Below are 13409 nucleotides of genomic sequence, written 5' to 3'. Positions count from 1 at the left end.
AGAAGTTATCTCTATTACTCTTTTGCTGAGAGGTTTTATCATAAATAACTGATGAACTTTGGTCCAATCCTTTTTCTGCATTAATTGGTGTAGTAATATGATTTTTCTTCTTTAGTCTATCGATATGGTGGATTACATTGATTGATTTTTGAGTGTTGAATCAGTGTTGCATACCTTGTATAAATCCCAATTAATTTTGGTCTATTTTATACATTTATTCATTTTATCATTGCTGGATTAATTGGTTAATATTTTATGAGGATTTTAAGTCAAAGTTCATGAAAGATACTGGTCTCTAGTTTTCTTTTTTTGTATTATCTTTGTCTGGTTTTGCTATCAGGGTAATCCTAGCTTCATAAAATGAACTGATAAATATTCCTTCATCTTCTATTTTCTGGCATATATTGTGTGAAATTGGTGACAAATCCTTTTTAAACATTTAGTAGAATTCTCCAGTGAAACCAGTAAAATGAGAGAATTCTTTTTCAGGAGGTTTAATTGTGAATTCAACTTCCTTAATAGTTATAGAACTACTCAAACGATCTGTTTTATATTGAGTGAGTTGTGGCAGTTTACGTTTTCTAAGGAATTAGTCCATTTCATCTAAATGAATCAAATTTATGTTTGTGGAGCTATCCGTAGTACTTCCTTATTATCCTTTTGATGTCTGAAAAGTCTGTAGTAACATGCCCTATTTCATTCCTAATATTAATAATTTGGGTCCTCTCTTTCTATTTCTTTGTCAGTCCTGCTAGAGGTTGGTCAAACATATTGATTTTTTCAAAGAAGAGCTATTTGTTTTATTGATTTTCCTTATTTTTTCCATTGCATTAACTTTTGCTCTTTATTATTTCCTTTCTTTTTGCTTGCTTTGCATCTATTTTGCTCCTAGGTTTCTCATTTTTTAATGGAACAGCTTAGATTATAGATTTTTTTCCCTAGTTTCTCTATGGGAGAGCTTAGATCAGAAATTTCTTCTTTTCTAATGTAAGAAATTTGTGTTATAAATTCCCCTCTCAGCACTGCTTTAGTTGCTGCCCCCAAATTTTGATGTTCTGTGTTTTCATTTTCATTCAATTTAATGGACTATTTTACATTTACACTGAGAATTCTTGTTTGACCTATGAATTTTTTAGAAGTGTGAGTTGTATTTTCAAAGTGTTTGGCAATATTCCTGTTATCCTTCTGTTACTGATATCTAACATTGTGGTCAAAAAACTCTGTATAATTTCAATTCTTTTAAATTGTTGAGATAGATTTATTTATTTATTGCCCAGGATATGGTCTATCTTGGTATATGTTCTGAGGACACTTGAAAAGCAGGTGTATTCTCAGTTGTTGGGTGCAGCATTCTATACATATCAACTAGATCTTACTGATGTTATTGAATTCTTTTATATCATATTTATCGTTAGTGTTTCTATTATTTGTTGAGAGAGAGTGTTGAAATCTCCAAGTATAATTGTGAATTTGGATATTTCTCCCTTTAATTTTATTACTTTTTGCTTCACAAATAGTGCAGTTTTTGTGTTTGGTGCACTTACATTTAGGAATAATTATTTTTTCTTGATGGAATTACCTCTGTCTTTATCTCTTCCAGGTAATTTGCTTTGTTCTGAAATCTACTTTATTTGATATTACCTATTCCTGCTTTCTTTTGTAATGTTTGCATGGTTTATCTGTTTCCATTCTTTTACTTTTATCCCACTTATATGAATATAGTTAAAATGAGATTATTGTGGATAGCATATAATTTGGTTGTTTGTTTTGTCCACTCTACCAATCTATCTTTTAATTGATGCATTTGACCATTTTTATTTAATGTAATTACATTAGATAGTATTATAAATTTTCCTTAAATCATCTAACATAATTTAGAAATTCAAGCAGAGTATCATTTCCTTTCTGCTTAGAGAACTTCTTTTAGCCATTCATATAGGATAGGTTTTCTCGGAATCTGAGAATTTTTTAATCTACTCTTTATTTGTGAAGGATATTTTAACTGGATATAAAATTCTGAGTTGACAGTTCTTTCCTTTCAGCTCTTGAAAAATATTGTGCCACTTCCTCTGACCTCCATGGTTTCTTGTGAGAAATTCATTATCATTTGGTTTGTTTCTTCCCTCTAGGAATTGCATGACTTCTCTCTGGCTGCTTTCAAGATTTTTTTCTTTTAGTTTTCAGAAATTTGACAAAGATGTGTCTTGGTGTGGATTTACTTGAGTTTATCTTGTTTGCAGTTTGCTCAGTTCTTTAGTCTGAAAGTTTATATCTCTTACAAAATTTGGGACTTTTTCAGCTATTATTTTTTGAATGCTCTTTTAGACACATTTATTTTTCTCCTCTCTCTGGGACTACGATGACACAAATATTAGATCTTTTGTTATAGTACACTTTCTTAAGGTTCTGCTCATTTTTTCAGTCTATTTTCTCTGTTGTTCAGATTGGATAGTTTCTATTTTGCTGTCCTCAGGCTAATTCTTTCTTCTGTTCTCTCCCTCCTACTGTTAAGCTCATTCACTGAGTTTTTATTTCAGTTATTGTGATTTTTTACACAATGTTCTAAAATGTCCTAAATGTTCTAAAATTTCCATTTGGTTCTTTTTCCTTTTATTTCTTTTCTGAGTCTTTCTATGTCTTTGATGTGACTTTCCATTTTTTAATTTGTTTCAAGCAAATTCATAATTGCTAGTTGAAGTATTTTTGGTTAACTGCCTTAAAATTATTGTCAGATAACACTAACATCTGTGTCACCTTGATGTTAGCATCCATTAAGATCATCTTTTCTTATTCATGTTGACATCTGCGTGGTTATTTGTATAAGTAACTTACAGTTGAAATCTAGACATTTTGTGAATTATTATATAAGACTTTTGATATTATTTTAATCTGTGTTTTAGCAGGCCTCCTACAATGATGTGACAGTGAAAGAGGCAGCACCACCTTCTTCCTTCAGGTCAAAGTACTGGTTCTCCACACTGCCTCCAATGACCCCTGGAAGGGAGGGCTCTTTATTACTCCTGGGCACAAGTATGAATTCAGGCTCTCACTAGATCTACATTGATACTACATACTAGGAGGGGGAAGGCACCATATAGCTACCTATGTCCTCCACTTAAACTGAGGCTGGGGGCCTCCTTATCACCCCATGGAGATGAAAGTCCCAGCTCCCTAATAAGCTTTCTCTGATACCACCCCAGTGCAATGGGAAATGAGGTGGAGGGAATGAATGTTGGGGCACCTCATTACAGCTTGGCAAGGGTGAAAGTCTAGCTTCTCCACTTGACCTTTACTGGCTATGATGGGGATAGTGTTTGGCTGGAGTAGTGTGGTTATTGTATGAAAGTATTTTGTCCTACCAGACTTCCCCCTTCTTGGTTCTTTGGCTAGAAAGAGAAGTCTTTTATTGAGACTAAGGTCATTCCATGTTGCCACCTTCTCTGGCACTCAGCCTGGGAGATATGAAGCAACCACAAGGGACACTACTATGTCAGTCCTTAAGGCATAAAATCTCTAGGCAGTTGCCTTATTGTCTAAATTTTTCCAAATTCTTCTTATGTTTATTTTATATGTAATTCCTAGATTTTCAGCATCATGTAGAAGGAGGAATACAGAAGAGTATGTCTACTCCACACTAACCTTGCTTTTATTTTTGAATAATATTTTTGCTGGATATTGAATTTTTGGTTGACAGATTTATATTTGTTTTCTTGTTTTTTCTTCCAGCACATTGTATTTGTTATTCCATACTTCTGGCCTCCATTATTTCTGATGAGATGTTAGCTGTTAATTGTCATTATTCTCCCACATAAGTGATGTGTTGTTTTCTCTTGCTGCATTTGAGGTTTCTTTTTGCCTTTATCTTTCAAAAATTTATGATGTGTATATATAGCACATCTTCTAATATATATACATCTTACTTCTTTTACTTATCCTTCTTGGGGTTTGTCAATCTTCTTGAGTGTACAGATTATGTTTTTCATCAAATTTGGGGAGTTTGGGTCATTATTTCTTCAATTATTTTTTCCCGCCCCTTCTCTCTCTTCTGTCCTTCTAGGACTCTGATGACTCTGATTATATATACATTGGTATACCTGATGTTGATCCACAGGTCTCTAAGACTGTTCATTTTTCTTTTCAGATTGTATAATTTCTCTTGATTTACCTTCAAGTTCACTTACTCTTTTTTCTGCCATCTTGAATCTGCTGTTGAGCTGTTTACTGAGTTTTTCATTTCAGTTATTATACTCTTCAACTCCAAAATTTCTAAAGCATGTGTATGTATAATGTATTTCAGTTATTATACTCTTCAGCTCCAGAATTTCTAAAGCATATATACTTACACACACATATTAGATATATACATGTATACATACACCTAATATGTCTGTGTGTGTGTGTATACATATCTCCTTATTGAGAATCTCAATTTAATCAATCAATGATTAGCTAATATGGCTACTGTTCTTTACTGACAGGTCTATGTCATTTCCAAATTTCACGCCTTATTTTTCCAGCTTTACTGAGATATAATTGACATATAACATTGTGTAAGTTTAAGGCATACAACATGTTGATTTGATATACTTACATACTGCAAAATGATTACCACTATAGCATTAGCTAACATCATCACATCACATAGTTACCATTTCTTTTTTTCTGTTGAGAATATTTAAGATCTGCTTCAGGTTTTACTTTCTGTGTGGGCCCTTTCAAGTCTCCTATGTGCGTGTGCACAGCCTCCAGGTTGGCCCAGAGTATAAGAATATCTTGGAGCTTCTCTAGTCTCCACTGAGCATGTTTACAACCTCAACAGAACTAAACTGGGCTTGCCTGGCAACCATAGACTAACTATGGTGAATCACTAGCCCTCCCCTTTTCACCTGCTTTTGTGACAGCATGTACACTAACAATGCTGCTGGGGATGGGCACCACCCACCACTTCAAATTTAGTGTACTGCAAAGAAGCTGCCAAACCATCTTATACTAGCAGAGGTAGTTGGTGGGGGTGTGGGGGGATGGTGGTGGTATGTATGGATAAGAAAGTAGCCTCAGCCAGAATGCCATAGATTCAAAATAATATTGCCCAAAATTCAGCACACTTTTAAGCATAAAATCTCAAATTGTTTTATGGCAACTGTCAATTTTCTGTGTGCTAAAATAGTTGTTTTTATCTAGTTTTATAGTTATTTTGAAGAAAGAATTTAATAGTCTCCTCACTTGGCCAGAGTCAAAACCATGTTCTATTTTAACCAAACTTAGGTAAAGTTATCTTTATACAAAAAATGATACAGTTTCTAAACATCTCACAAGAATTTCTCTGATAATATTTTATCTCCTTTTAAAAATCTGATTTTCTATCTAGTTGCCTGGATTTTTAGTACAATATATCATTTCATGTATATTATTTAAAGGCTGAGAAAATGTTTGCAAAGGTCTGAGCTGTTTATATAATATCAAATATTTCAATCAGTTTGTTTTAAAAATCAGTCTATTCAACTAGTTGATCTAATAATTTTCTTTGGGTGGTTTCCTTCAGTGAGGACAATATCAGTAATATACAATAGATACTGCTTACATGGACCCCAACATGACTTCTTTTTAACAAATGCAAATAATCATTGGAATGCTGTTCTTGGTTAAGTCTATTTTTAATTGTTGTTACTTATCCATGTAATATAAACGTTTATGTTATCATGTCATTGCTTTTCCCTTATAACTTGGTTTTCAGTGGCTGCACAGCATTCCATCTTATGAATTTACTATATTCTACTAAACCAATTCTCTACAGATATATGCTTAGGTTATTTACAATATCTTGATACTGAAAATAAAATGATGAAAATTACGTACACTCTCTTTTGTGTGCATTTCAATCATTTTAGGATAACTTCCAGGAAATACATTAATGGGTAAAGGTTATGAACATTTTTAGGCTTTTGATACATATTGCCAAATCGCCTTCCAAACAGGATGTATCAACTTTTGTCCTAAAATCAATAGACAAAGAGAGCCCATTTTCCTAGACTATCATTTATGCTGGGTGTTAATTGGGAATTTTTTATTGAATTTTCACATCTTCATAGCTGGCATTGCTATAAAATAACAATAATGCTAAAAGATTCTCAATAATGCCTCTTAAGAAATGCATAACTACACAAAGAGAGAACATATAAAAGCCCTGGGCATCTGCATACCATAGTACCTAAGATATTAAGTACTTAACCGTTTGTCCATCTATAAAACATGTTGTACCAGGATTAAACTGTATCCCAAAAGAGACATTAACTTGTATTATACTGAAGTATTTATTATTGCAGCATATGTAACAGATAATATTTGTTTACATTTTTAATTACTTACATTTTCAGCCAAGAAAATCTCTGAGGAGAATGCTTCATTTACGAGAGTGTCCTGGCAAAAGACAACATAATGTAATCACATATTACCAACAATTCCATGACAATGATGCAGTGGTTTTAAAAGGACTTCCAAATAAAAGCTTAATTATAGCAAGCTATAAAAAAAATTAAACAGAAGATACAATAATGGCACTAAAATTAAATTAAGGAAAAAATCACACAGTACATAGAGATGTGAATAGAAATGAAGATACTGAAACTAAATATCTGGCGTATTGTCCATTATGTTCTGGAATCCCATTGTTGAAGTCTAATTGCTCGTTGCTCAGAACTCACAATGCTAGATACAAATAAGCCATAGGGCTACACTCAATCAGAATTGATGCAATGTATCAAATAAATAAGGTACATTTTATTAAAAGTCTTTTCTAATTTTTCTATTCTAGTAAGGCTGGTTGGGGGGCAAGTGGAGCTGGGGGAGCAGGATTACTTGAATGAGAATGGCAGGAACCACATGATCTTATCCATTTTTCAATTAAACATGCATAACAGTCAGTAAATGGCCTGAAAATATCTAAAGTGCAACCTTTCTTATTGGTTTGGGAACATATTTTCAATTGAATATTTTAATAAATCTGTATCTGGCACCTAATGGTCCTAAAATTTTAAATAAAGTGAGACAGCCATGGTGAAAACTTTAACTCATAAAAATTTGGTGACGTACAATCAGAAATATATATTAGATAGAAACCAGAAGGTTGTATCTTTACGTTAGTGGCTAAAGCTGTTATTCTAACATGCATGAGATATTTCTGCTTTATGAGTTGTGGAAATCTAGTACAATTTATCTCTTCACAAAGCTGTTCACAATGTGAAAGAAGACAAGTCTTGTTATTCACACTGGATTCAACCACCCTGTGATACATGATACGAGCTGATCTGGCTGCTCTCTATTTATGAGCTTACTCTCTATATGGCATACTCCTTCCAAGTGGAGTCACTAAAGATGTTCATTTTTAAAACTTCTCTAAGAAGGTAACAGGAGGTTTGGGTCAGTATGAGGGAAACTACAGAAGAGGAAATTGTGTTGTGGTACAAGAGGATTCAAGAGAGGGTTATGGATCTGGCTGGATGCATTTAGAGGACGTAACTAAAATGCAAACACCAAAAGGAGAGTCAAAACTATACCTTAGCTGCAATTGGATTTGTTATTTCATGTCAAAATGCTCGTTATATATATTTCATACCCACTTTTCCTCAACTGGCTGATGATAAAGGGTCAACACAATTATCTGAATAAAATGAAAGGTAACAAAGTGCAAATGACTTCCTTGAGATCTATTATCTTAGTGAAATCAGAACTAGAATATATGTTGCATTTTATTTTAGTATCCAGTGCCATAGGTTTGTGTTTCCTAGATTTCCTAGGGCCTTTGAGGAGCCACTTGTAACTCCAGAGTTGGTATAAAGATGATTTTAGCCTGAAGACATTTGAGATTTAATAGATGCAGGAAGAAGCCTTCTCAGAGCCTCCCTTATCTGACTAGAAGCAGAAACTTCTGAAAAATTAGGACTGCTGTGAATCCCCTCTTTGAGGTTGCTTCTACTTTTAGGAGAGAGACTAAGAGTAAACCTATCGTAAATTCCTTTACTGGGGGAGTTTTATGGCTGGGCAGAAGACACAAAGACACTACATACCTGTATAGACAAACATTATCACAAACTTTCTTATCTCCTGTTTGTTCTCCTAAGAAAAAAACATTGATCTGTTCTAAAGAAACCTATTAGTTCTTCCCATTGGAGTCTTTTCTATCTCTCTCTTTCCTCTACTAAGCCAGGTACATTAGTCCCAAATTCTAACCACCTTTTTAAGGTACTCATCACTGACAACTCCATTTATGCATGCATAAATAGTGCTGCATACATAAATAAACCTTTTCTCCTGTTAATCTGTCTTTTGTCAGTTTAATTTCCCATGCCCAGTTACTGAACACAAGAGGGTAAAAATTTTCTGCCTTTACAGGCAGTTATTAAAATATAGGCTTATTGAATCAGGATCTCAAAGGAAGGGTTCTGAAAGTAAGCATTTTAAACAAAGATGCATGTTATTTTTATCAAGAAGTTTGGGCAACTTTGTATTGTGAGCCTACTGCCATGAAGATCAATGGTTTGACCCTTAAAGGAAGCAATCTGAGAATCAAAATATATAACTTCCAATTTGAGACAGGAACCCCTTTCCCAAGGTACAGCCTTACTAATAAGACCCTCATCTTTAACTCAGTCTACAAGTCAAATTTTATAAATTTTCCCTGTCCTAACTTAACCAGCCCTGCCTATCCAAACAAATCTAATAAGAAAACAACATTAAAATTTTCCCACTTTATCAGAAAGAGCAACAATACTATTATCATTTACTAAGTACATACTATATGTAAGTTAGCATTCTAATTATTAAACTCATTTAATAATTTAACAACTCTATAAGGTAGGTACAGTTATGAACCCCATAAGGAAACTGAGGTAGAAGTAGGTTAAATAACTTTCCCAAGATCATACTACTAATAAATGCCCAAAGCACAACTTTGAACCAAAAGAGAATGGTGCCAGAGCCATGCTTCTGCTTAAACTTACAATCTTCTATGCACCCAAAAAGCCTACATTTTGTGGAGAGAGAAAGAAAGAAAAAAAAAACAATGCCTTTTAATTTCTCATAATATGGAGCTTAAATGTGCAAAGAAACATTTCTCAGCAGAGTAAGCCAAAATATGTTTGATAAAATATTAAAAACGAAAAAGGATGTCTAAGATAGTGGGAAAATAAGAGATTTCCTAAGAGGCAAGGAACAATTAGAAGCCAGTTCTATGGTAGTAAGGAAGCCTTGAAGCCCTTGCTTTGGAGGGTGTTTGCTGAACTTCCTGGCCAAAGACTCCATCTGAGAAAGCTGGACCGAAGTTAGGTAGAGGTCAGATACTATCCTCAAACAGCTAGATTGCCCGAAAGTATAAAGCTTCTTATAAGTGACCTAAGAAACAACCTATCACTTTAAAGAACACTTACAACTGTTTTGGCTTTGCTTCTGAGTGAACTTAGAGAAACTGGGGAAGAAAGTTTCCCCTGGAAATTTCTAGTCATCACTCTATTATACTCATACAGTTTGGGAACTGGAATTCAAATTCCAATTTGGATTCCCAAAACCCCAAGCCAAATGTTTAGTTTAAAATGTCACTCAGTTAATTATCCTCCCAGGCTCCTAGTAGAAGCATACAAATCTGCTATGGAAGGTCCATCTTTAACCCAGTCCTGAAAAAATTCCCACGGATAACATTTATAGAAACATAGTCTCATAAATTAAAAAGTCACTAAAACAAATAGAAAAAAGACATTATAATTAGAAACAAAAAACTTCAAAATTAAACTTACATGGGGCTCCCCTGGTGGTGCAGTGGTTAAGAATCCACCTGACAATGCAGGGGAGACGGGTTTGAACACTGGTCTGGGAAGGTCCCACATGCTGCGGAGCAACTATGCCTGTGCACCACAACTACTGAGCCTGCGCTCTAGAGTCCACGACCCATAACTACTGAGCCCATGTGCCACAACTACTGAAGCCCGCGCACCTAGAGCCTGTGCTCCACGACAAGAGAAGCCACCTCAATGAAAAGCCCACGTACTGCAACGAAGAGTAGACCCCGCTCGCCACAACTAGAGAAAGCCCGCGTGCAGTAATGAAGACCCAATGCAGCCAAAAATAAATAAGATACAACATTAAAGAAATAAAAAAATGTTTAAAATAATCAAACTCACAAAGATATTTGAATGAACAATATAGAATATAAAATAAGAATATTTAGCATATTTTTTTAAAAACACAGAATTATTCATGTGATGAGGAATTAGAGACTGAAGATTTGCATAAGTGTGAAACAATTTCTAAAAAAGATAAAACATAGTAAATGTAATTAGAAGTCATGAAATAACTAAAAAAAAAAAATTAGACAAGGCTCAAAGGGAAATCATGAAATTGGAAGATTTTTAAAGCAGCCAGAGATAACACAGACTCTCAGAAAATAATAATTGCACAGATAACTGGTTTCTCAAGAAGAACACGAGAAGAAAAGAAGGAGGTCAAATGATTTCTTCAAACAGCAAAATAACTGTACATAATGAATTACATGTCCAGCAAAAAATTCAAAGAAGAAAAAGTAAAGATCTTTTTTATAGTAAGAAGACTAAAACAATTAATCCTAAGAGTTCTTATCACAGGGAAAGAATATTTTTTCCTTTTATTTTGTATCTGTATGAGATGATGGATGTTCACTAAATTTATTGTGGTAATCATTTCAAGATGTACATAAGTCAAATCATTATGCCGTGAACCTTAAACTTCTACAATGCTGTATGTCAATTATGTATGAATAAAATTGGAAGGGATGAAAAGAAAAACACATTCTGGTGTCAAATGAGAAAGAAGGGTGTTAGTAACACATGTCTCCTATAGATCCAGTTGCTAGAAAAGCTTTCCTTTTTCCTTCTTTTCCCCCCTTAAGTGTTATCATATAGTTTCCCATTGTTTTTCAAGAAGTTCCCATTTCAGGGCCTTTGAAATGCTGTTCTCATTTTCCTAGAATATTCTTCCACCAGATAACTGCTTGACTTGGTCCCTCACTTCAGGTTTCTACGGAAAAAAAGTAGGAGGGAGAGGGGGAGAAGAAGAAGAAAACTGAGAGTTAAAAGCTAAGGAAATCCTGAAGTATGTACTTCTTTCAAGAAGAAGGCAGATCTAAGATGAAAAAAGGAATTGCATGAAGGAAAATGTCAAACCAGACATATTTTCTCTATAAAACTATAATAATAACTACTTTGTGGGGTTGGTATAAAATCATGACAGAATAAAAATCTTGTACAACAATAGCATATTAGGAAGTGGATGACCAGAGTTTGAACATTCTAAATGCTAGCATTATTTAAGAGAAGGGTAAAGATTTTTATTAAATGTAGATTTTGCTAAATTTTATATACATGTTAAAATATCTAAATTAATAAAATTATAACATATAACTCCCCAATTAGTAAAGAAAATATTAAACTTATTATTTGCAAATGATATGATTTCTCTCAAAGAAAAGCCATAACATATTATTGGCCAATTGTTGGAATTTAAGAAAGAATTTTCTTAGGTTAAAAAATATTCAAGGGACTTCCCTGGTGGTCCAGTGGTAAAGAGTCTGACTTCCAGTGCAAGGGATGCAGGTTTGATTCCTGGTCGGGAAACAAAGATCCCACATGCTGTGGGACAACTGTGCCTGCACGACACAATTACTGAGGCTGGGTGCCTCAACTAGAGAGGTTGTGTGCCTCAAACTACAGAGCCCATGCACTCTGGAGCCCACCCTCCACAACTAGAGAGAGAAAATCTGCAGGCCACAACTAGAGAGAAGCCCCCACGCCGCAACGAAGAGACCATCCGCTGCCATGAAAGATCCCACAGCCTCAACGAAGATCCTTCATGCCACAACTAAGATCCAGCAGCCAAAAATAAATAAATAAATTAATTAATAAAAAATATTTAAAAATCCAATATATGAAGGCATACAAGTACAAATCTATATAACAAAATGACATAAAAATGTCATTAATATAAAGATAAATTTACAAAAACATTAAAAAATAAGGTACCATAAATAAATCTAAAAATGATATGTAAGAACTTTATGTACAAAACTATAAAATATTATTGAAAGACATTTAAGAACCTAACTAAATGAAGAAGCATGGCATGTGTATGGGTAGAAAGAATCAATTCCGTAAAAATATGAATTCTAGCCAAACTGATCTATATAGATTCAATGCAATTTCAGCCAAAATCACAACAGGTTTTTTTTTTTAATTAAGGTTGATGATCTAATTCTATGATACATATGGAAGATTAAAGATAAAAAATATCCAGTATTCTCCAAAAAGAACAAGTTAGAGAGCTTCCCTATTAGATACCAACGTTAATTACAAAGCTAATATTTAAAGCAGTGTCATATTGGTGGAGGAATAGATAAATAGACCAATGCAATAGTTTGAGAGTGCTCAAAGACCCTCGTGAATACATGTAGATTTAAAGAATGAGAAAGCTAGATATTCAGATCAGTAGGGAAAGAATGGACTCTCTAGTAAATGGTGTAGTTATAATTAGTTATCCCTTCATAAATAAATAAAAACAAAAAATAAATGCTACTTTAAACCACACACACAATCAATTACAGGAAGATTAGAAACATATACTGCCAAAGCAAATTTTTTATATTTGTAGAGGAAACTATCATCTGGTTAGGCAGCACAAAATATAAAGGAAAAATAAATTTGACCTTATTAAAAAGGGAACGTTACACTGCTTAAATGACACTGTAAGATAGAGAAAAATACAAACTATAACTAGTACTGAAAGAAGATAATTACAAAACACACACAAGAAAAAAAAATTAGCATTTATAATATATAAAGAATTCCCAGAAATCAATAAAAAAAGGTCAACAGCTCAATAAAATAAAGGACAAATGACATAACAAGCATTTCAAAGAAATTGAAAAACAAATGGCACACGAACAAATTAAGTTATTCAATCTCCTTAATAATCAGAGAAAATTAAACCCATAAAGATGTATCTCACCCATCAGGTTGATAATAAAGTATTAGTAAATTCTAAATCTTGACAATGATTTAGATTATGAAACTCTCAAATACGAATGAAATTTTATTTTAACGTTTTTATTGGAGTATAATTGCTTTACAATGGTGTCTTAGTTTCTGCTTTATAACGAAGTAAATCAGTTATACATACACATTATCCCCATATACCTTCCCTCTTGCGTCTCCCTCCCTCCCACACTCCCTATCCCACCCTTCTAGCTGGTCACAAAGCACCAAGCTGATCTCCCTGTGCTATGCGATTGCCTCCCACTAGCTATCTATTTTACATTTGGTAGTGTATATATGCCCATATATACACTACTACTCTCTCACTTTGTCCCAGCTTACCCTTCCCCCCACTGTGTC

Source organism: Lagenorhynchus albirostris, chromosome 6, assembly GCF_949774975.1.
Source record: "Lagenorhynchus albirostris chromosome 6, mLagAlb1.1, whole genome shotgun sequence".
Classification (NCBI taxonomy): Eukaryota; Metazoa; Chordata; class Mammalia; order Artiodactyla; family Delphinidae; genus Lagenorhynchus; species Lagenorhynchus albirostris.
This window is presented reverse-complemented; position numbering follows the sequence as displayed.